The following is a 27106-nucleotide window of genomic DNA, read 5'->3' as shown; positions in this document are numbered from 1 at the left end:
GGTAAGAAACAAATACCATAGAAAAGCAGTTTCCCTCCTTCTTCTAAAAAAATTCGTTAAAATAGATTACATAATGTAAAGGCTTAGTATAAAAGTCTAGCAGCACAAAAGTAAATATACACAATAAAGGGAAAGACAGACAAACAGAATAAGGAACGCTAGTGGCGTACTGGAATTGCGGACTTCCCATACAAGATAAAGAGTTGAGACCCTAGTTTCAAACTCAATAATAATAATAATAATAATAATAATAATAATAATAATAATAATAATAATAATAATAATAAAAATAATAATAATAATAATAATAATAATAATAATAATAATAATAATAATAAGTGTTATTATCACTATTATTAAAACATGTCTCTCCGATTTTGGCTAAGAGCATGTCTGCATAGGGTGGTCATGTGCCTACAATTTGTCAATGATCTGTCCGAAAGGCCAATAGGGACGGAAACTAAGAGAGAGAGGAACAAAATAATTTCTTAACATAAATTCTGTGTTAAAGTTCGTAACACTTACTTTTGATATGTGTTTTCGTTTTGGATAAGAAGTTACGTTATAGAATATTGCAAATTAGCAAGTGGATTTATTTACATTTTGTGGTCATAAAAAATTGTCGTTAATATATATTATTGTGCAAATTAACTTTTATTTCTTCATCCTCCTCAAATTTCAGGTGTCCTTTTACCTCGGCTCCTAATATCGATGTGGAAACATTAGGATATTGATATATCAATGTCGATACATTCTCAATATCGAATGTTAATGTATGTCAATATCGATATTCACAATATCAAAATATCGACACACAGGCCTAGAATTGAAAATAACACAGGCCTAGATCCTAGAAAGATGCAATAATAATAATAATAATAATAATAATAATAATAATAATAATAATAATAATAATAATTATAATAATAATACGAATATTTAAAAGATGCTCGAAATATTCATTAAGTAACATTCAAATTGGGTACGAAACTTAGCGTTCAAAGAAAATGATCATCTTCCAGTAGAACTGTATATCTTCGAGATACGTCTAGGATAATGTCCAACCTTTAATACATGCTTTGTTTCTGAACGGTTCGGTTGAAATTTGGAAATGTTCATTGGATGGACTGCTCTGAAATACATTCTAATAAACCCACTAGGTAGCGTAGGTCATATGTTAAATTCCAGACTACTAATGAGAACTGAAAAGCAGAGAGATAAAGAAAATTAAGAAAGAAAAAATGAATGAGTGCAACTTACCTGCTAAATTTTTGTAAGAAGCTCCATATATTGGAAATCCTAACTGTAACATAATGAAAAGTTAAAAATGTTCAAAAGGAAATTTGGATGTTGTTTCTAGATGAAGCAGACCTTGCATGTTTCAAATTTCAAATGTGAGTAAAACACATTGAATTATACGGAAAACAAACTTTGTGTCAAACTAATAGAAATTAAATATTGTTTTGAAACAAGCTTGTAACCATAGATTTATTCCAATTGTTGTTGAACCTTCAGTGTTTATTAACTGAACAACCATAGATGGAACCATTTTATAGCCATCTTCGAAGATTTATCTGTTCGGAACATCCATTTTCGATTTCATGTATTGGGGATTGTTGGGAAGATGTTGGATGTTGAGGGCAGAAAGAGTTATGGTTTTGTGCACATGCTCTCATCTAGAAAAAAGAGGAAGAGTTTAGAAAGTATATAGAAATGGTGATTATCTTTTGAAAGAAAGTTGTTATTAAAAGATTATTTATGTATGCGTTTGAAGTAAACAAATAGCAAACAAAGGTAGCTTGCTTATTAAATATAATTAGCAAATAAGATACGACTGTTATAATTAGGTAAAGAAACACTTAACAGATTTCCCTTCTCCTCTTCAAAAAGAAAACTATTGTCCGTATCCTGATCTATAAGTTATTCTTAGTTAGTCATCAGTAACCTGTCGAATTTCTTTATTACTAGTAGCTATATACCTCTACCATATAGTAATGTAATTGTTATCTTCAGCTGAATTAAACACTACTTTGCACTTAAGTGTTGCATCCTGTTAGCCACTTAGGTTCCACTGAAATACCCTAATAATAACAATATCCACTCAACATCCAACATTTTCTAGGGTATTGTCCAAATACAAACTGACAAACCTGAACACTCTCTGAAGTAATGCTCAAAAATTAACTGACAAACCGCTTGACCTTTCTAGTGTAACAACTAAAACGTAAATTGACAATAAAATGTTTTTCATCAATTAAAAACATTAATACAACAGCAACAAAAAGGTTTTAATGCTGGCTTCTTTTCAGATGCTGGTTTCTTCTTTTTTCTTTCCTCCTTCTCTAGTAACTCTAACTTTTTTAATCTCTGTTCCAACTCTGAAATCTTACTCCACATTTCCTGGAACTCCTGATTTCTATCCATGAATCCGGAAAACATACACTGTGATTGCTGTACGGTACTGTCTCTTCCTTTGCTGGCTTTTGGTCTTTTACTATAAATATTCTTGCCTGTCTCTTCGTCACGTATTTGATATCTCCTATGACTGTTCTTTGTACCGTCCCGAACCTCCTCTTCCCAGTCAGTCAATAATTTGTATTTGTTATTCCTCTTTTTCAGCTTTTTAATCTTACTGCGACCTAATTAAGAGATTACATCGGAACTAGTTTCACTTTGGTTAGACTCGTAGTTCAAATCGCTTTGATTGTCTATAACAGCTTCTGAGTTAGCTAACCAATCTGCATCATTGCCGCTTGCTACTGACCTTAAATCTGGTAAACCATCTTCTTCAGATTGGTAATGTAGTGTCACCATATGTAGCACTTGATAAAGGTCAGAAACTTTTTCAGACTCCAAAACTGCGGGAATTAGATCGGAGACCTTAGCCTTATGTTCTGTTTCCTTGTCGCTTCCCTCTTCCAAGCTTTTCATGCTGAGATCATTCATTTGTACATCCAACGATAGTAATACGCAAGCTGGAACAAAATGATGTAAACCAGTACACTTAAAATAGCGTTTTCCATAAGCTGGACACTCACCTTCTACGTGTGATCGTTGACACATATTACATTTAATATACCTTCCCTTCCTCTGATTCGAGGAGTTAGATGATGAAGAAAAGGATGAACGTTGACCCGTACTTCGTGGTGAACTTTGACCACTAGACATTTTGTTACCTGGTTTTCTTGTTTTCCCATCCACTTCCTGCTCTGTTTTTCCATTTTACAAATCTGTTGTTGTTGCTGTGCTCCTGAACTACTGAACAATGCCATTTGTTCTTCGGTGTTCTCCACTGCTGTCGCGATGTCTACCACTTGTTGAAAAGATAAGGAAGTAGCTGTTAGCATCTGCCTTCTCGCTACGTTCCTTTTTAAGCCAAAGACAAATTGATCACGCAGCGAATGTTCTAAACATGAACCAAAATTGCAGAAGGTTGCTTGATTTCTTAACACCAGTACAAACTGAGCTACATTCTGGTATTCCAATTGCTTGATATTGTGGAATTTGTATATTTCTGCAATTTCATTTGTTTTTTTTCCATAGTGTCCCATCATTAAATTCTTCAACTCTTCAAATGATTTTTGTGATGGCTTCATCGGAGCACACAAATTCCTTAATTCTTCATATGCCGGTAATCCCATTACTGCTAGAAACGTTGGCACTACTATGTCCTTTGGTAATGCTGAGGATAGTGCAACTTGCTCGAATCGCTCTATATAGATTTGAATCCTTCCTGTGTTTACCTCAAATGGTTCAAAATTGGTGAACGAAGCCATTTCCACAAACTAGAGTGTAAATCCATATTACCGACTGCGCCAATCTGTTAAGCGTTTCTTTACCTAATTATAACACTCGTATCGTATTTGCTAATTATGTTTAATAAGCAAGCTACCTTTGTTTGCTATTTGTTTACTTCAAACGCATACATACTTAATCTTTTAATAACAACTTTCTTTCAAAAGATAATCACCATTTGTATATACTTTCTAAACTCTTCCTCTTTTTTTCTAGATGAGAGCATGTGCACAAAACCATAACTCTTTCTGCCCTCAACATCCAACATCTTCCCAACAGGGATGTAACGTTATGATTCGCAAATTTCCACATGGAAGTCTTGTATGATAACACTACGATACCGATTATTCTACCAAAACTTTGCTTAACAAATAGTGTGTTTTTTTTGTGAGCACCATATCACGAAAAGTGCTGCAGATCAATGAAGTGTTTCGAATATCACGGTAATTTCTTTACCCTTTCTCAAACAATATTCGTGAGTCGGTTTCTATCATGACATAGGTGTTTGCTTCCACATTCTTAAGGATTGCTCATCTAGAATGAGAAGTCGATCCATTACGATCACTTTGTTAGAACAGCTACTTGGGAGTGAATTTGGTTTCAACCTAGGTGGGATAACAGTACTGCTTGTAAACCCGCTATGTTTCCCTTGCACTAACATGCCACATGAAGCTATAACCCAAATATTACCAACTTCGACTTCGGAACGAAAATGCTTCTTCCTGAAATTTTATTTACACCAAAATGTATCTGCCGGACGCATTTTCGTTGATTCCAAACGTTTCAGTGTTCGCGCGCTACCCTGCATTATTTTCGTACGCTACCCTACCAGCTGCTTTAAGTTTTTCATGTAAATTTTACAGATATACTTGAACAAGTCCAGGAGAGAACCCAACCAAATCTTGCGGGACTTGCATCCCGTTCTTGTTATTATTATTATTATTATTATTATTATTATTATTATTATTATTATTATTATTATTATTATTATTATTGTCAATAATAATAATAATAATACTTTTGCTACTCTTACTATGGATCACTATAATGAAACTGCAATTTTGCTTTAATGAAAAGTATTTAAATTTAAAAATTTAAAAGAAATTTAAAAGAAAATAATAAATCCCTGTTTCAGATTGGTCCCACTCAAAAACAATTTTCGTTAAGAGTATATTGCGCAAGTACGCTCGGACGACAGCATTTAGATATTTTTCCTGCTATATATAGGTCATGCCTCTTGATGTCGTATCTGTATCGGCCAAGAATATCAGAGGATACCAGAAACGTTTGCCGGACATACGTAATCACCAGGTAATGGCTACTGATTGGAACCAAATGCAGAGTATGAAAATTAAATCTGTCATATCTGCAGTTTGGCGTGGTGAAGTAATTAAATTGTGAGCCAAAGATTTAAGGACAAGTCAATTTATTAATATCAACTATGCTAAATCAGAAATTTGGAAGACGTTTCGAAACGAACAAAAATAACGTATAACTTTTTAAACGGAATAAATATTATTATTATTATTATTATTATTATTATTATTAATAATAATAATAATAATAATAATAATAGTTCACCTTAATAGTATAGTTTATTATTATTATTATTATTATTATTATTATTATTATTATTAGTAGTAGTAGTAGTAGTAGTAGTAGTAGTAGTAGTAGTAGCATTTGCTTACTTTTGAACTTACACGTTGAAATCACTGCAGAATATATTAGTTTTGTAATTTTTATTGTATTGTGTGCTATTTCAGTTATTACTGCGCACAAATTTCTCGTTAGGTCGCCGAATAGAAGCTTCTCATTTTGCGTTTTGGTGTAGATAACTTTACAAGAAGAAGCCGGTTCTCTTCAAAGCTGAAGTTATTAATATTTGGGGTTTAGTTTTATGTTGCATGGTAATGTATGGGTAACGTAACGAACTATGGAGCAGTGCAGTTGTCCAACCTAGTTCACTCCCAAGTAGTTTTTTTTTTAACAAAGTGATCGTGACGAATCGACTTCTTACATTAGCGAACAATTCTTAAGAATGTGGAAGCAATCACCTGTATAAAGATAGTAACGATTTACGAATATTGCTTGAGAAAGAGCAAGGAAATTAACAGGACATTCGAAACACTTCATTTATCTGCAGTACTCTTCGTGTTATCATTCTGAGAAATAAACTTCACACAATGAATTATGCAAGGTTTGGGTAATGCAATCAGTGGCGTAGTGGTTATCGTACAATATTCAATCTGGAAAATCTCGGTCCGACTCCTATCCAAGTAGTAAAGTTTTTTGGCATAAAATAATGGCTCCTACTGTGCGAATTGCAACGTTATAACCGCAATAAATAAAATCGACACTGGTTGTTCGGAACAGACAAATCTTCGAAGATAACTAGAAAATAGCTGGCCACCTTTTTGGTTATTTCAAAACATTTTATTTCTATGTATTTAACACAAAATTTTCTTAAATCCTATAATTGAATGGATTTTATTCAAATTTGGAATTTGAAACATGCAACCTTTGATAGCAGAGCCGGTTTAACGGAGGATCAGGGGACTATTGCCCCGGGCCTCCAGCTGGACAAGCATCACACCGTTATTTATGAATGATTCGTGAAAATACGATCATTATCATAAAATGAAATATGACCAATGATATGAAACATATTCCCTTAACTTTCCTACTGTACTTTCACAGAAATATATTAGGTAAAGTCAGCAGGGCCCGCATACTTTTGCTAGCCGCGAGCCACTAGATGTGACAATCCAGTCCTGTATCTATAAAGAACATCCAATTTTCTTTTTGAATATTTTTAACGTTTCATTACGATAGAGTTAGAACTTTTAATATAGGGTGTTAATGTTAGATATTTAGCAGTAAAATAACACTCATTCACTTCTTTTTTTCTTTATTTTTCATTCCTTTTCTTTTTTCTTTCTTTCGTTTTTTTCAGTTTGCATTGGTAGCCTGGAATGGAAGGTATGACCTACGCTACATAGTGGTTTTATTAGAATGTATTTCAGATCAGTACGTCCAATGATTTTTAAAGAGTAATACTTTGTTTAAGAAAATATTAAAACATTGTTTGAGAATAAACTAATTAAGAAAGGCATGTAGGAGGTATGATAGAAGTACAATAGAGACAAGGAAGGGAGAGAAATAAAAAATTAATGGATAGTATTATGAGTATAATCCCTATGTCAAAGTAAAGGAGCTACCTAAAACATATTGTATGTAAACATAAATCTGTAGCAGTATAGGAAGAAAATTTTGACGAACGGGTGAGTTAAGTGATTTCATCACTACTGCACTAAGCGTAAGTGCAAAGAACTAAATGTCAAGTCTTCGTTTCTAAAAAATACGTCGTACGTACAGAAAGCATAGGCTGTTGGATGTTCAACTTTATTTTCAATGAGATTAGTATCCCTCTCCTACTTATGTTTGATCTATTCCGACTTGAAAGTTCTCCCTTTCAGAAACTTTATATAAATGCAATTCTCTCCTCCATTATAACTTTTATAAGTCAATATAAAATATATTCATTGTAACTCGACTTTAGTATCCATCCGGAAAAATGAGCAAAATACTGACGGAAATACTTCATGTTTAATCTATCGATTGTATTAGTAAATGTGAGGATCCAGTTAGCTAATAATTCAAATAAAGCATTATTTACTCATAATTTTGACGTCAATTCAGTTGGGGTCTATTAGCATTGTAGTCGTGCATGTCACCCAGTTTTAACTTGCCAGAGACGCCCATGCAAATTTATAATATTATATACTATAGTTTCTTAGCAGCGAGAACTTGTGTTTCAGACAAAAAGTAAACAAAAGAACACCTGTCAACAGCAAGCGCTTCGAAGTTTGGCCTAGAATTTATGTTAAGAGGGATTTTTCTCTCTCTGGGAAATTTCCATCCGTTTTGGCCTTTGAACCGCTCATTGCCAAAAAGTACACACACGACCTCTATATGAACATACGCTCTTACGAAAGGTCAGAAATGTTGAAAAGTAAACGGGGTTTTATAATAATAATAATAATAATAATAATAATAATAATAATAATAATAATAATACACATATAACACACTGAGCAAGGCTATGTGGTAATATCTAAAAAGCACACACAAACAGGTAACCTTTTCAACACAATAACTGTGAGACTTGCACTTCTTCCGACTCTTTGGGCGTTGGTCATCTCTCATATAGTCTCCCGGAGATGAACTTGTAATTATTCTCCACGCCTTCATTAAAAAAAAGTAATACTTGTGTGTTTTGCAGTTTCACTTTTAAGCTGCAGACGTGTCAAGTTGATAGTTTACTTGATGGCGTTTTACTGTTACGTGAGTGTATTTTTTTTACATATTTTTCGCATAGCCTTGCTCTGTTTCTTATTCTGTTTTAGTACAATATAGAAACAATGCTTGAGAGAAGAGTTAATAATAATAACTATTATTATTATTATTATTATTATTATTATTATTATTATTATTATTATTATTATTATTATTATTATTATCGAGTTTACAACTACGGTACCATGTCTTTACGTTACATGGGAGATCCACCACTTTGCTACCCCAATCTCATCCCTTATTTTATGTCTCTCTTCATTTTTGTGTGTATGTTGATTTTTGTGTTGTTAAGCATTTATATGAAACCTTTGCATTATGTTTGCATTATTTTTACGAGATTTTTTTGAAAGAAGGAGAAACCGCTTTCCTCTGATATCTGTTCCTTACCGTTCGTCTTGTTTGAACTGCTTAAGTAAATTACTGTGTTCAGTGATGAAACTTCGATCACATCATTTCATCATCTATTGGGGTTGAAATTTACTCGCATTGAGACCTTTGAGTTTAGCCTCCCACAAATATATAATTTACGCTAAGGAAACGCATAAAATGACGGCTTTAAGGGGAAAGGGAAAGGGGGTGATTAGGAGAAATGCAAAAATAATTGAAAAGGGTAGAAATTAGTTTCAAATTCATAGTTTTCAAATCGCTGTGATCAAAGATGAATCACCATCGCTATGAGGGCGGGAGTGGAGGGTCCTCCGGGAAGAAGAAGTATCAAGACATATGATTGAAAATGATGGGCATTAGTTTCACGGGTTTAGTTAACAAACCCCTAGAAAACACACGTATTCGAATTTTGCAACCATGAATGGACTAGCTTGGAGATCGAACGATTGACCCTAAGCACCAGACATAGCACACTTTATTATTAAAGCACCTTGCCCCGTAAGGGAGATATGAAATCTTTACGCTAAGGTGACACACAGTAATGGCTTTCAGGGTAAAGGCAATAGCATCATTTCGTTTCGTTTTAGAGAAGGAAGCAGGGAACAGATGTAGATTGAGTTTATTTCTTATTCGATTGGCATGGTGCCTCAGTGATAGACCAGAGTGCTTACATAGCGTATATTGCATGGTGTCCTTAGTTCGGTTCCTCTTATCTCGACTCGGAATACATTAAATAACAACTGCTATATACACTGAATAGTTTACGCTACGAACAAGGAACCCTAATCACCAAAGATAAGCATACGTTTTAGAGAAGGAAGCAAGGAACAGATGTAGATTATGTTTATTTCTTACTCGATTGGCACGGTGGCTCAGTGATAGACCAGAGTGCTTACATATATTTCATGATGTCCTTAGTTTTGTCTCTTTCAACTAAGTTTACTCTGATGTAACGCCCTATGGTTATCTACTTTCACTAAAAGAAACAATAGTTAAAGGAGACAATATTACTGTTGAATTCACGGTTGCTGAAATCAATGCTGAAACTCCACGTACATTCATGTCATTCGATTATGGTAAGGAATAGGGATATCGGGATATGTAAAACGGTCATATTAGTGTCAAATATATAGTTTCATGGTCGCTGAGATTAATGGTGAAACTCCGATAGAATCAGTAAAAAAATGTAGGCACAGAATGTCCATAAGAAAACACACTTGAAGCAAACTGTGAACATACACTTGAGTCTGTGTCGTGCTTATTACACATGCTAACAACAAAAGTCATTTTATTACACATGTTATATTCAAAAGGTACGACTACCATTTTCTATAGATTATAAAGTGCGTCTTACGTTTTCCTTATAACTATATGGAAATCTATGTGTATATATACTGTTGTATAACTATTTGGAATGTATTTATAAGAAAGGCGACGAATTTATTTTTAATTTCAGCTTGAATAGAAATAAACAAAGACGAGTGTTTACTCCAGTCCTTATGTTTATCGATATTGTTAATCCTTTTTAAATACTTCATATCATTATATATGTATGTATGTGTGTGTGTGTGTGTGTGTGTGTAGGAAAATATCATTTCTAAAATATTTATATATACATATAGGGGAGAATAAAATGAAAACAAAGAGAAGAGTTTGCAAGAACTATTAAAAACAACGTAGAAGAAAAAGAAGTTGAGTACGCACGAAATAAAGAGACGCAAGTTCCTCTGATGGAAGTAGTGTATGTTATCGGGGTAGAACCAGAAGATTATGATGACGAAAGAAAGTAGAAAGGAACATATAAGGGAAGAAGTAAGACTACTAACAGATGTCATTGCTCAAGAAGAAGCAGAAAGAAAAAGAAAAAGATGCAGCTAATGAAATTGAAACAGCAGAAGAAGATGAAATGACGAACATTGAAGAAGAAGAAGAAGAAAGAGATGCATTTAATGAAATTAAAATAGCAGCAGAAGAAGAAGTTGTAATATATGTTGGAGAAGAAGGAAAATCTAAAAGACTATTACAAATATTAGAAAATGCAGGTAATAGAATGATAACATACGAAGAAGAAATGGAAGCATCCGCTTGTATTGAAAAAAGTAAGAAATGGCTAGAAGAAGAAGAAGAAAGGAAGTCCAAGAAAAAGAAGACGTTGAAAAAAGAGGAACCTAGGAAGATTTTCTAAATCTTATGTTTTCGCAGATAATACAAGCTTACAACAAGGAAGAAAAGAATGCAGATATTAGTAATACCTGTAACAGTAATACCTGTTTTATACCAACCTGTGATCCAAACGTTTATTTGGGGATATAAAACAAGGCCAAAGGGTTCGAAATTTATATTAGGGCTTCCATCTACAATGTATGTATATTTTGATATAATTCAATCTGTACATTTTGAAGATACAGTAGCACAATTATTAAATATCACAAATTTGAAACCTGTGAATCATGCATTTCGAAGTAGTGCTATAGAAGTGTTTAATCATCCATATTATGTTCCTATTGAAAAGATGCATTTGGAGCACACCTCCTATAAGAGATAGTATAGACTCTCCACTAGCATTTATTTTCGGAACTCTATGCGTTAAACTACATTTTTATCAGTGCGACAAAATCAATTATGAATAATCCATATTTACAAAATTGTGAACAACGAGCTCTTTCTGGAACTGGAAATGTTTATGCTGGATCATTTCATCGCGTTGTACATGGTTCTGCAAGTTTCATTGGAGGATTATTTCGTTCTGTCATGCCATTAGTGAAACAAGGAGCTAAAATTATTAAAGTCTGGAACAAACATTATTAATGATGTCATAATTGATAAACAACCATTAACGAATCTTGCTATCATCAAATGTGTGAAGCGATAACTATCTTACAATAAAAAACTAAAAATAAAATGAAATCAATGTTTTAATCAGTGTATCAACGACGGAAAAAATAATTGCACAGCATTCCATCTTTAACCCTTCATCATTACACATCATCAAGTGGAAGAAGTGCAAGAGTAAAAAGAGGGAATGTTCACACAAAGCTAAGAAAAATGAGTCTTATATAAGGAGGAAATTATGAGACGATATCTTAAATCTTCATCATGGGTTTCTCATATCATCAATCTGCGAGTGTGCAAACATTGAACTAGATATTTTTTTCTACAAAAACAACGCAAGCCAGTTTATCAGAGGATTATGTTGTTCCATGTAAACCAATCAGTTCACTTGCTGATAATGGACCTATAGAATTTGTCATCCCAGGAACAAGTGATGAATGAGTAGAGCTACTCATAGTCTCATTTACATTGACGCTCAAATTGTCAAGCCTGATGGAACAGTGTTTGGAAAACTGGTAAAGCTGTGCCTCCTACTAATGAATTTTTAAATTCAATTTTCAGTGAAGTGGAAGTGTATTTAAATAACAAACTGATTTCATTCGAATCTCATAATCGTCGAGATTGATCATACATCGAAAAAGTTTTAAGTTATGATGATTCTTCTAAAAATACTCATATTCAATGTACATTATAGTTTCAAGATACTGTTGTACATACGTATGCAACATATAATGATAATAAAGGATTTCAACAGCAGTATGAATTAAAAAACAGCGCGAAATTCGATATGCTTGGATATCTTCATTGTGATATTTTTAATCAGAATAAATTTTTAGTACTTGGAGCAGAATTACGCATGAAGTTAATTCCTGCAAAGCCAAACTTTTGTCTCATAGTTACTGATTCGTCTTTGAGACTGAAGTGAATATTTTAGACGCTGCTTCACATTTTAAAACGATTGATGTTGGTCCTACAATAAAACCAGCACAAACAAATCCACACCGCTTTGAATCCATAACCGGCAAATATCCTTTCATAAGATTGAAAATGAAGTAATTCTTCATTTCAAAGAATCTTCAATCGAAAACACCTGATAATTTATTTAACGCAGTATACCATCCCGAGTGAGTGCCGTGTTTACTGCAAATGATGCCTATACAGGAACGATAAAATCAAATCCATTACATTTCAAACATTTTGCATCAATTTCTTTCCGTTATACATTGATTGGATACCTGTACCTTCAAAATATTTACAACCAAATTTTGAAAGCAACTTATATGTTCTACATATCACACCTTATTTTGCGGATCAGATATTCACTTTTCCAACCATAGTAGCTACATTCCTCGCCTTTACTTTCCTCGAGGATACACTGTCTTTTTTTTTCGACAACGCAAGATTAAAAACCCAGCACTGTGCTGCACTGGAATCTCATACGAAATTGACTTCTTCGTCTGGATGTTAATATTAAGGACCCTCTACCCGCACCTGTCTCATACATCACACATAGAGTCATCCAGTCTCCCTTAGAATTGGAGCAAGAGAAGGGATATCAGTATGGCATTTAAAAGATACGTTATTATTTAAATACCGCAAAATATATATACATATATGCACCTTCATTTATGATGTCTTCTGAACTAGAATTATTGCATGCAATTCACAAAAATACTTTACTTCAAATCATAACGTTGGCGTATTTGCCTCCAATGAATTACTAGCACAAGTTCTGGTACATGCAGTTATTATCATAAATACAGATCTATCCATTAAACTCAGTACACATTGGGTATCCGTGTATATTAAAACTGATGGATATACCAAATTCGATACACTTCGATTTCCTTCATATGTATCCAACACATTGAATATCTACGTAGAAATTCTCTTTATTATAAATTCAATAATAAACAAATTCAAAGTATGAAGTTGCCCTATGTGTACATTATTCACACCTATTTGTAGGCTTTAAATCTAAAGGAATGTCCTTAAACGAGTTTTATCATACCTTCTCATCCTGACCGAAAAATATTTATTATTACTAATATAACCATTTCTTCTTTTACTTTTTTAAAACTTATTATATATATATATATATATATATATATATATATATATATATATATATATATGTGTGTGTGTGTGTGTGTGTGTGTGTTATCACTTCTTTATTTTGTATATTTTTTTGTTCACGAATGTAGATAAAATTAATTTTATGTTATGTCTTACATTTTTTTCATTTCAAAGTCTAAAAGATCGTGATCGGATGTATAGGCAGCATCATTTTTAACTACGTTCTCACCCTCATCATTGTCAATGTGCGGGAAGTGGCTCAGTAGCAGAGCATTGGCTTCCCATTCGGAAGATCGTGGGTGCGTTTCCCAATGAAGTACATCCTGACTCTGGTTTTCCAAGGTTTTCTTCCGTTCTACTAGGCTAATGCCGGGATGGTACCTACTAAACAGACCATGGCCGATTTATTCCTAAATCATTTCCATTGTTATTGTAGTTGTTGATAGACATCCAGTGTGAAATGGTCTCTAACCTATATCTGGGGATTGTCAAATAAAATAAATAAATAAATATGAGAGTTGATGTTTATTTATTATCATTAATATGAAAAAATAAATGCACATTTGAAAAGTGTTATTTAGTATGTGTGTCTAAAAAGTTGCTTTCTAAAATAATTTACCCAGTGAATACGAAGGAACTGTGTTTAGAAATGATTTTTTAAAAAAGGTGAACTATGGCTACAATCTTTTCCTTTTGTGAAAATATTATCATCGCAAACAAAATTTTTTCCCTTGTTTCTGTTTTGGAAAACACGTTTGATTTATTGTTTCCTGCTTCTTAATAAATATGTTTTATGATCAACTATGTAATATATATATATATATATATATATATATATATATATATATATATATATATATCAAAAATCATTATGTCAATATCACTGTTCTTATCAAGAGATAAACCTGGAAAACTGATATTCATTCCATTTTTAATATTCTGTTCATCCACACATGTATGTATTCCCTCAAGGTCTATACATATGGTACATCGTGATTGTATATGATTGCGAATAATATCTGTACACATATTACGATACTCACTTAGTGCAACACTACAAGCTGTACTGTTTTTCACAGCATTTTCAATACACGGTAGTATTTCTAAAAATAGAGGCAATCACTTGAATTTAAGTACACAGTGTTTGGATGAGCATGAAGGGTTTGTTTCTTCTCTAACATCACTAATTCTTCACATATTAGTTTTCCCTCTCCCAGTTCGTTTTTCCGTCCAAGAGATTGTATAAATGGAATTTCCACTTGAGAATTTAAATAGTCGGTAACGAGCAGGGTCAAATGTACAAGTTTCTCCCACTTTGTCGAATTTTACTTCACTCCAAACACAGGTAGTCACCAACACGAATCACAGGCTCAAATGTATCACTATCATGTCGAATACAAATTAATTTGGTTTTCATTAATTATAGTTCATGCACAAGCACAAAAAAGATGTTTCTCAAGTAGCTGATCAACACACATTACTGGCACTATGCATACAGATGTCTGTGAATGCATGAAGGGCTGTGAGGGAGAAGAGGAAAATTCATGTTTCATCTTGTTTGTACATGTCTCATACACTTACAATGAAGATACCAATTCCAGAAATTCAAGATCGTTCATATTACGGAAATATAAATTAATCTTCATTCGCTTATATGTTAAAAATATAAATCCACTTCGTAAATAAGTTAATAATACATGAAATGTGCTTCAAAATGTTCAGTACAGTGTTCTGGTAAAATCACTTTTCGCCTCCTTCAATTGCAAGAATGCCAACCTGCTACATGTATTTCACACTTTACAGCACGAAATGAACGCCAATATCTAAATCTCGTATTTCTGTAAAGGTTTCAAATGATTACATATTAAGCTTATCTAACAGATTTCTAGACGTTGCCATCGTTATTTTGACGTTTCTTCCCTCGCAACAACTGCTAATGGAATGATCTGGACAAACATATGTTCTGTTTCCGACGTCATCGCATTTCATTCCTTACTTTTCATGCGTGATGCTATTACTTTACGCAAACTGCATGAAACGCACACGACCTTACACACACCACACACACACACACACACACAAACCCACACTCACTGCGCTTAAGCAAATAGTCATAATATATCTAGCAACGACCAATTTTCACGAGAAAAAGAAAAGGAAAAATCATGTTTCGTCCTGTTTTTACAGGCACATAAGTGCATGAACGGGTCATAAAACTTAAAACTATTCAAGTAACAACGACCAATTTTCACTGGACGAATAAGAAGAGGAAACGACATGTTTTACCTTATGTTTACACACCATACACGTCTATGCTCACATACGGCATGTCTGGTTTTCACATAGGACGCTTTCCCACGCCGTGAACAAGCAACTCAACTCTTCTATTACTATCAAAAGAAAAAGCGATGTTTTTTCGTTATGTCAGGTCTATGGTTAACAAGAGCATTTGTATCTTTTCCTTTAACAATAACTCTATGATCCGCATAGAGTATAATTGTGGTATCTATATTCCTTGGTAGATCGTTTATATATAGTAAAAACATGATTTTTCCTAGAACCGAGTATTGTGACACTCTATACATTCATTCTCGATAGTTCGGTTAGTATTTCATTTGAGAATCACCTGTACTTCTTATAATGTCGACTTATTGCTTCCCGTTTTCTAGATAAGATTCGAATGATTTGAGAGAGTTTTTACGTATGCTGGAATGTTTTAGTTTTTTCAGTAGAATGTCATATTTTATTACATCAAATGCCTTACTCAGATCGTAAAATATACCGAATACTTAAGCTTCTTCATTCATTCCTTTTAGTATATGGTCTATTAAGCTATAGCAGAGGTTTAGATGCTTTTGTAACGCACAAAGCAGTAGTATAGGTTGGTTACTTCTAGCGCACTTTCCCCCTCCCAGTAGTTTTAGCAAATATTATTTAACAGAGAAGGATAGCGCAAAGTGAGATTGAGTATTGCCTTTGGGCAGACTTTTATGATATTTAGAATTATAAAAATTTACATCTAATACTTATAGCTTATCGTGCTGTCTTTGATTGAAAAAATAGCTTCTGTTTGGTGCATATCGGTTCAGAAATTGCTGAATTATAAGAACACAAAGTTTAGTATGTTGCATAGGCTTTTATGACATTTAAAATCATAAAAGCTTACATCTAAAAAAATGTAACATAAATAAATTTTCAAAGTAAGAAACAGCAAAGCCTGCGTACAGGTGGATCTGAGAGGACTTACGCATTTCTTTTATTTGTTTGTTTGGTTTTGCATTCGGCTGCCTCTCAGGCTCCTTTCCCTCTGTTTCTCTTTCTGTTGCTTCTAGTGCTGCTTGTGTTGTGCCTAAGTTTTCCTTTCCCGACTGACGCTATCTCCATTCACGTCAACTCCCTCTGATCAGTTTGGCTTGTAGAGGAGAGAGTGAAATTCGTTCTTCCGGCTTGGAGATGATTCAAACCTGCAACGTCGACCACGCCGATAACTGCTCACAGTTGGCCAGAACAACACCGAGCACTCACGCCTAACACATACTAAAAAAATCAAGTGCAATTCCGTCCTTATATATGAAGAAATAATTCTACAAGCAACGCCATCTATTAGCAAAGTGATAAACTAAATGATATGCAACACCATCTATTGAGTACGTGAGTAACTGCTTGAATATGTTCACCTAGCTGGTAAATTTAGCTTAAGCATCAAAGTTCCAAAAGAAAAAAATATCAGTGTTGCCAACCCCCTTATCAAATATTATAGTGTTTACCCAAATATTTTAAGAGGATAGCTTTACCCCATCCACATTTACAATATGCTAACCCATCAAATAAAAAAGTAGGAAAATTTCAGAAAAAAATTATGAGTCCAACACTGCAAAAAATAAAAATTCAGATATTTGAAAAATAAAAAATACTATCATAATCCACATAAAAGTCTAAGGCTTTTTTAGAGAATAACATTTTCTCGAAAACTCAAAGACAAACCCGTAAAAATTTTTGTTTTTTGCATTTATTTTCCCGTTGTTTATTAACCAATTTTCAAAATTCAAACGACAGTCGATAGATAAATAAATTTACTATTTTTGGATGTCTTGTAGGTTGCATAACTCTAAGGATATTATTACAAAAACTCAAATAACTCCCTTATTTATACATGTATCTTTAAAATGCAAATGACATTGCGTTCTGTATGTCTAAAGGTCTTAGTTTTATAGCTTTATAACCATAAAACTCTAAAAATCAATTAACTATGATTTAAAACATACTTAAAATTACAAGTTTGGATACTGCTGATGGAACCTTCTGATAACCTCGTTCTCCATGGGAAACAACAACTTCTTAAACTCAATCCATTGGTCATATTTGATGCAAAGTAAACAACCATTAATTTCAAAGACGACTTCTGTGCTTTCTTGAACATTCTTAATGATTACATTGAAATTATCAGTAATAATAAACTTCTTTTGAGAATCCATACAAACCACTCCATTTTTTACTTCAGAAAAAAAATAAATCTTGTTTGCTTGTTTTTTGGATTCATTTCTAAAATAAAACGGATGCATTTTATAACATTATCCAAATCTTTTAAACCTTCATACTTAACAAACAGCTCACACTTTTTCATGTCTTTCAACACTTGCTCAGTATCATCATTATATCCTTGTGGTAATAATGTCTTATATTTCTCATCTAAATGCACTAAAACACTTTGACCATAACGTTGTGCTTAAATCAATTTCCATAATGTTATCTAGTATGGTTTACCTTTTTCTAACTCATCTATGCGAAGGAAACTCAATGCTTTACCGTCATTTTTCTTATTCAAATAAATAGCCATAGCTTATTTGTTATAAGGAAAATATTCGTTTTATGAAAATTTGGACAATTATCTTTTAGACAAGTGTATTTGATTTTTAATCCATCTGTAATGATCTCATCAATCATTTTATCTGTTAAGTGTTTTATAAATCTTAATCCAATAACATCTTTTGCTCAAGACTTCCAAGTTTATTTGAAAGCTCAATATGACTCGCCATCGTATTTATTATATAGAAAATCAATGATCACTCTTCAATTTTTATCTTTAACAAAAACTTTTTAAATCTTTTTTGTTAATTTCACAATAACGTTTTTGGAAATCTTCCATAAACATTACAAAATACATTTAACTATCTAAAACTCTTCTACGACTTTCTCATTCTTAGGGTCATATGTAAAGTTCTTTTGTCCAATTAAAATCGCATAACATATAGTATGATTAGCTACAGTTTCTGCAAGGTCTACTACAACCTTTATGTTTGTTCTCTCATTTACCGAAACATTCTTCCTCTTACTACAATTAATCACATACATTGTTCTGTTATCTATAATCTCTTTAGGATCATAGTACATTTCGGTATTACCACATGTTATTTTCTTAAATGAAGTATAATCTTCGTACATTTTAAAATAATCCCTGTTAGCAACATCTAAGTTTCTTGATTCTTTTGGAAATACCTCATTCCTTCCATTCTTAAGATAAATATTCTTTACCTTACAATGTTCGAACTTACTTGCATCTGCTGTTTGATTGCCACTTCTATCAGTTTGGAACATTACAACTACGAAATCAGGCATATCAAATTGTCTAGAATTAAATTGAGTAGTAACATGAAACTCCAAGAAAGAACCTACGACAATCTTCTGAACACACTGATAAGTATGGAATGAAAACATGATTTTAGGTTCTTTAAGAATATTCAACTTTAACTTCTTTTCGTAATTAGATTCGTATTCAATAATAGGCATTCTTATCTCCATACTATTTATTGTTATTTTTCCATCATGAGGAGCTGTTGCAACTGCTCCTGATTCAGTCCATTTGTACAAGACGTCGTCATTGTTATTAGTTTTTGTAAATGTTATTCTCAATTCACCTTTCCACATAACCTTTTTATAATCACTTAAAAATCCTAGAATTAATCTTTATGTGTACAAAACGCTAAAGTCCTTTCGTAGACCAAGTTTATCATTTGTTTGAAATCCTGCTTGCTTTAGATATCCAATTTCTGCTTTGAAAATCTTTAATGTTCCAATAGCTGTTGTTCCAGGTAGTTCAATCTTATCTATAACAACTCCATGCTTTCTAACCTCAATTTGAGAAAAGAAGAATGGTAAGAAGTTATCTAAAAGCTTTATAGTTTCATTTGCACCAAATGTTCCTCTAGTTGATGCACCAACAACTTCAAAAGTCATATGACAATCTACTTTATATGGATTTATAAACCCGACCCCCATATCGAAATCAAACTCAATATATTTGTTAGCTTCATTCCAATTATTAAATGTTCTTGTGTTAGGTTTAAAATTCTGTAGCTCATAACTCTCAATATAATGCATTTATTATAAGGAAAATCGTGAAACAACGCTTTTATGGAATGCAATCATAAAATAATTATACATAATAACATTTAAAAACTCATAATCCCCATCCTAACTTAACCTTTGCATTCATAGCAGTACCAACTCCAAAAGCAGCTAATCGTTTACCAATTGATACATCACTACTAAATGCTCTATTCCATGCTTTAATTGCTAGTTCCTTATCAGCAATCTGTTTTGACTGTATTTTTATTGTCTCTGTAATATATATCGTGTTCTTTACGAGCATCATCTAATGGGTTAATACCTACATTACCTCTTTCTAGTTATTCTTGAAGCTTATTTCCGGGACCACAGTATGAAAATCCTGTATTATGTTGCTAAACCGGCAATTTATTAATCAAATCATTTACTAATTCTTTTCCAAATTTCCCATTATTCCATAATCGTGGTGGCAGCGTATATAAGATCTTAAACAAATAACCTATACCTTGCGGATCATTAGGAATAAATTGCGAAAGCTTCTTATTAATCATACTCACTATACCTACTTTCTCATTATAAGTTATTATCAGCCTTTTCTTCTCCATCTGTATTAATTAACCGATCAATTAACTTTCTCACATCATCCATCCATATATATTCTTTAGGTAATTCGTTATATTCCTTCCCCAGATTTTGGTGTTTTCTTTCTTGTTGGTGTTGGAGGTAAATATCTCTTAATATAATCATCCCAAATAAACTTGATAATATTAATGCTATAGATGCTGTATTAGATGCTACTTTTTTATTAGATGCTCTATTAAATGCAAAAATATAATCGATTATATTTTTGGAATGCAGCATCTGATTGTATTATTATTTCCTTGTACTGTTCAAAATCGTCATCATCATAATCTTCAATGGTTTTATTAGTATTCATATTTAACTTTTCCCATACGCCTTCTTTCCTTTATAAGTTTTACTATTAACTATCAAATCATCACCACTCACTTTAACTTCAGAATTTCCTATCATATTTATTATTCTTCCACCTTCTTCAACAGCTCTTATTCCAAATACACTATGATTTCTTTTACTATAATATTTCGTTGCAATCTTGCCAAATGATTGTGCTGTTGTTAAAGCCTCTACTCCTTCGACTCTCTCTTTAATTTGTTTTCTCATTTGTTTTATTTCTCCTGTTATAGGTGTATCACTATTACTTGGAGGACTATCATAAATTATCTTTTTAGGTGTTTGTAGTAGACTAGGATCTATTGAAATCGTCTTATGTATAGCTGGAAAAAGTTCAGTTATTAGATTTTTATTTTGTTCTGCTACTTCTTTGATCGCAATTCCTAAATTTTGGATAGTATCAATTACAGGTTGTTCTTGTTTCTTATATTTATGGCATATACCTGCTCTTTCTTTCTTCCAAGATTTTAAGCCCTTTATCAAGAACTCCTTTAACTCAATAATCTAAATTAATTTCTTTCTCATCCATTTATTATATAGAAAACGACCAAACCTCAAAAAACATGAACAACGCTAATAAATGTCAAAAAACCAAAACCGTTAAAAACGTAAAACGTGAAAAAGCATCAAACGTTTATAAAGTGTTTTATCCTGTTCCTATACTTATCATTGTTTATCTTCCTTGTCATTTCAATTACTATAATACCATAATGTTCTTGCCAACATTTTGAACATATCTCTTTAAATTTATCATAAGGCATATTTCCTTCTACAAACTCGTGATTCGTATGTTTGAGGTAAGTATCATCTTGTCTAAATACGCATAAGAAGTTGAGGTTATCTCTTATAAGCTGTTTAGATACTTTTAAATGTCTGTACAAGATAGAAACAGTCTACATTTCTATATCTACTTCTCGTAAAGTAATTTCTAACAGTATCTTGGTTCTCAAAATGTAATCTTCAAGCACAGCGACAGAGTATTTTTCACATTTATCAATAGGTACAATACAGTCGTTGCTGCTTAAGAACGTTGCTATTTCCTTCTTGAATTTTAGTTCCACTTTTTCAAATCATTCTTTTATTTGTTCTTACTTTGGTTGATTCATGCTTTTAGAACATATGTAGAAGTAATTATTGTTTAACCGATCTGGCTGTAATAAGAAGATAAATAACAGGAAGGTTTCTCTATTTCTTTCCTTTTCTGTTGTTTCTTTTATCATCTCTCTTACATCCCAATTAATAGTTTTTTTACTCATTTATTATAGAGAAAATTTTGATTCAGACCCGATAAATCGCTGGGTCCTTGGGTGCTAGCATCTTTTATGATGTTACAACTTTAAGTTGTTCTATGATCTTATGCAACGTATCTTTTATATATTCTACATCCTTTTCGCCATTTAATGCTATTGCCATGTCTTACTGTCCTTTAAATGAGTTAATACGAGTAACAATGGTTTTAAATTCATCTTTACTTTTGCTTATGTTTAACTTAGAAGACAAAAATGTTATTATAGCACTTCCAGTTTCAAGAGATGTTGTTAATATTGAGTAAATTGTTACAGGTATAAAAATATTAATAAACCCAGTTGTTGCAGAAAGTATAACCGATAACGTAATCAAAGTGTCTTATGCATATCTAACAATTCGTAGTTTTTTCTTTTTCTTCTTTAAGCTGTATTCTAACTTTTGAATGATATCTTCTATTAACTTGATTACTTTCTCTCTTGGAATATCTCTAGGTAAATCAAACTCGTACATTTATTATATGATAATTGGCTAACGTATTTATGTTAAAGAGTGATACATCTGTTGTAAAGAAGAAACTCCATTACGAATTAGACAACAGTAGCAACTATTAAGTATAGGACATACAACTAACGTTCACTGTAATATGGCAGATGGCATGTTTGTTGAAGATACGGAGTACACACATAGATAAACCGGAATTATAGCATCATTTAAAACAGATGTCGAGTTTAAACTTAGTATTATTTACGAGCCTGCTTATCCATTACTTTTCCCTATATCTAAAGTCTAGATTGATAATTTTGAGATAATGGTAACAGATGAGAATGACTCCTTAATTTATTTTGGTCGAGCTACAACAACTGTACTTTTACAAACCAAGATTATCTTTTTTTAGTTTTTAAGTAAAAGAGTTTAAGTTTTTAACCAAGTTTTTAAGTAAAAGAGACAATTAACAATAAGTTTTGTGTTTACTTTCGTAGAGGTAAGGGTAATGAGTTTTGGACATCCCTACCAGAAGAAGATTTGGAAAAAGAAATTGATTATATGATAGCCTATTTCTGATAATTAGGGTTACGACTTTTGTGGTATAATAGCCATAAAAGGTAATTACTTAAGCATTAAACAAACCATCTGTTGTAACATCGAATGCTAAATTCAATATACTACCTAAATCGGAATTATCGTGATATCTTCTTATTATAACTCTTCAATCCACGAAATGATTAAATGAATATATAAACTCTGCAAATAGGTCTTGATAAATTGAAATGTTATGCGAATGAACACTGTCTTTGAACTCTGCAATAAATCCTTCTCTTAAATTTTGAAACATTGAAATCATTGCCCAATCTACTTTGTCAGTGTAATTTCTTATAAGGTTTTCTGATAATTGCTGGGTCCCACATAAGAGCCACCAAGAAAGTTTATCTGCATGTTCTCGTATAAAAGCTTCAGAGAGTTTGCTTCCATAAGATATATCATCAAAATCAACTTTATCTATAAACTCACTAATAAATTCTTCAGATAGGTTTTGATTTAACGATAATTCTTTCCAATGAACTCTACCTGCCAATTCTGTTATAAACTCTTCAGATAAGTCTTGGCTTTCCGAAATAATGTCCCAATTAACTTTATCAGCCAATTCTCTTATAAACTCTTCTGATAACTTTTCCATTAACATATTTCGCTCAAATTAACTTTCTGCTAATATTTACGTATGAAATCTTCTGTAATGTGATCATAGTTATATTGGTCCTCATAATCATCATAACCTATAGATAACCATTGTTCATCAGTCACTGAATCTAACATCTCATCGGACAAGTTCATAACGTTTGCATACAGAATGTTTTGTATATGATACGAGTTCTTTTCTTTAGTAGCTTTCTTGAACAAAAAATCTAACATACCTATGGACACGCTAAAATTTATTTTGTTTTCATCATTATAGCCACCAATATCTAAATGTTTACATACACAATCAAATATAGGTTTGTAAGATAATATTTCCTTAGCACTAGTCATATTCACCTGTTCGTTTTTATTCTTAGATTTTTTTTAAAAAATATTTCATTTTTGATTTTCTATATAATAAGTATGGAGAAACATTTTGATTTATTACATGATAGACTTAATCTAATTCACGAAGATCTTAAACTCTTAGCAGCACTACTAGAGAAGCAAACACTGTTAATAGTGAAGCAAATACTGTTAAAGGAAAGAGAATTATTAATAATACAACAAAAACACCTGATTAAGATAGTGATGAATACGAATATGATGGTGATGATTATGATGATGAGTAAGTTTACAAAAATGATTCAGTTTTAAAATGTGTATGTGTAACTTTGATGGGTCTTCCCATAAACGCTCTATAGTAACATATCAAGGAAACATATATAAGCAATGGTAGGCGCGTGCGGGTGTTTAAATGACGTGTTGGAAAAAAAAGAATGAAAATTATTAAAAAACTTTGGTGAAAGATAAAAATTGAAGAGTGATAATAAAGATTTTCTATATAATAAATAAGATGAGTAATTATAGTAGATTTACTGTAGTAGAGTTAAGACGGCAATAAAAAGAAAAGGGAATCAAAAGATACTTTCCCGATTACGAAAACATGAACTAATAAACCTTCTTAAACAACATGACGATGAACAAAGCAGAAGACAGATTAGAAATATATTCCCATTTAACTAGAAGTAATTGAGGAACCAAGAATCAAAGCTGAATCAGTACCAATTGATGTAAAGCTAAAAGAAACGACAATGAAATCAAGATTAGAAACATAGAGATTCAACACAGGTTACAAAGAACATGATCCTCTAGAACAATATATTATTTTAACAACGAAGGCTTTAATAAATAGACTAAGCATCAGGTTACAAAAACACGGTTCGTTAAAGGTTATTCTGAAAGTGCCAAAACATAGAAAATCGATTTTTTGCATGGAATGTGTTGTAAACGACATCGCCAATAACCTAGAGAAGGTCCAAAGTGCCAGAAAAATTCCTACTAGTTTCTAGAGCACTCGCAAGGAGCAGCACCTTAAAGGATAAAGTACAGTTTTAGGAAGTTTCTATTGAATACTGGAAATTTTGCTTTGTGGCACTTTCAGCCTTTTCCATTACCATTACTCCAATATAAACTACATAGAGTTAGCTCTTAATAAATATGCACCGTATACAGGATCATCATACATAGAACTACCAAATGAAATTAAAGCATTCAATTGCTTCTGCATTACATCCTGTTGAAAAAGACCCACAACGACCACCAAACCACAAGCATATTGTTATAGACTTAAAAGAAAAATTAAAATTCATCGATTATCCTGTAAAACTAAGTGATATCCCAAACATTAAAAGACGACTCAATGTATCGTTTAACGTTTATACATATGATGATGATGGAAAATATATAGTGTACGCTTTATATCATACTAAAAACAAAAAGACACCCATGTGAATTTATTATATGTAAAAAAAGAAAATAAAACACACTATTGTTGGATTAAAGACTTAAGTAGATTAGTTAGCACCCAAATAACAAAAAAGAGAGCTCGAAAATATTTGTGTGATCAATGTTTATTATTTTTTTACTCGCAAAGTGCATTAGATAAACACGAAAAAGATTGTTCTACTCACGAAGCTGTTAAGATACAAATGCCACCAGAAAATATATATGTTGAATTTTAGAACTATCAATATACGATGAAAATGCCATTTGTGATTTATATTGATTTCGAATGTCTGCTACATAAGATTATGGGATGTTAACAATGTTATCCGGATGATGAATCTTGTACTAAAAAATATCAGCAGCACAAGCATCTGGGTTCTGTTACTATATTGTAAAAAGTGATGGAAGTAAAACAGATCCTGTTGTGTAAACAGGTAAAGTTGCAGCTAAGAAGTTCATAAGAATGTTAAAGAAAGAAGCCAAACAAATTTCAAACATATATAGAGAAAATAACGAATTACCTTTAACACGTAAACAGTTAAAAGAGTTCAACAAATCCAAATCCTGCACTTACTGTAAAGTAAAATATACACCAGAAAACCACAAAGTTAGACATCACGATCCTATAACAGGAGAGTTTGTAGCTGCATTGTGTAACAACTATAATTTAAAAGTTATAATGCCTATTTTTGTACCAGTGATTATACATAACTTATCAGGATATGACTCTCACTTGTTTATGAAAGAACTAGGATGTAATAAAAATAAATAGAATTAATAACTAATAACTTGCTACATTACATATCATTCAGTAAAAAAGTTGAAACTATCTAATTCAAATTCGTAAATTCATTTAGATTTATGGCATGTAGTTTAGACAAATTATCATCAAACCTAACGAGAGAACAAATGACTCACTCACAACACTTCTACCGTAATGAAGAAGAAATTAACCTTGTAACAAGAAAAGGTGTTTACCGGTATGATTATGTCAGTTATTGGAATAAGTTTAGACAGAGAAAATTACCACCAAAGGAAGCATTCTACAACAAGCTTAACAACACACATATAAGTGATGAGGGATATAAGCAGGCAAAGAATGTGTGGAAAACATTTAAAATTAACAGTCTCGGACAGTACCATGACCTATATCTAAAAACTGATGTGTTGCTATTAGCAGATGTGTTTGCGAACTTTAGAGAAACGCGTCTTAAAGCTTATGTTCTTGATTCAGTTTGGTATATGACAGCACCACGTTTAGCTTGGGATACGATGTTAAAGACGAGAAATATAAAACTTGAGTTACTAACAGATTACAATATGGTGATGATGATAGAGAAAGGCATAAGAGGTGGAATTTCGCAATGTAGTAAAAGATATGTAAAAGCAAACAATAAGTATATGGAAATATACGATGGAAACAAAAAAGATTCTTTCTTAAAGTACTTGAATGCTAACAACTTCTATGGGTGGTCAATGAGTCAATACTCACTATTTAAGGGATTTATATGGTTAAGTGAAGACGAGATAAGAGAAACAGATTACACAAATATACCTGATGATTCTGATACTGGTTATATATTAGAAGTTGATCTTTAATATCCTAAAGAAGTACATGACTATCACAAAGACT

The 27106-nt window shown here is 32.2% G+C and overlaps 1 long non-coding RNA gene across 1 annotated transcript in view; it reads left to right on the top strand.

Annotated features, from left to right (window-relative positions):
* The window catches only part of LOC145683343 (uncharacterized), a 272667-nt gene that overhangs the window by 207619 nt on the left and 37942 nt on the right, over positions 1–27106 (top strand). The window contains exon 2 of the long non-coding RNA XR_014131052.1: positions 6749–6774. This is a non-coding gene — a long non-coding RNA (uncharacterized LOC145683343). The remainder of the gene's footprint in view (positions 1–6748; positions 6775–27106) is intronic.

The sequence above is a fragment of the Thermobia domestica genome, chromosome 4, assembly GCF_964235325.1.
Source record: "Thermobia domestica chromosome 4, izTheDome1.hap1.1, whole genome shotgun sequence".
NCBI lineage: Eukaryota > Metazoa > Arthropoda > Insecta > Zygentoma > Lepismatidae > Thermobia > Thermobia domestica.
The sequence above is the reverse complement of the archived record's forward strand: the minus strand, read 5'-3'. Positions and strand labels throughout refer to the sequence as shown.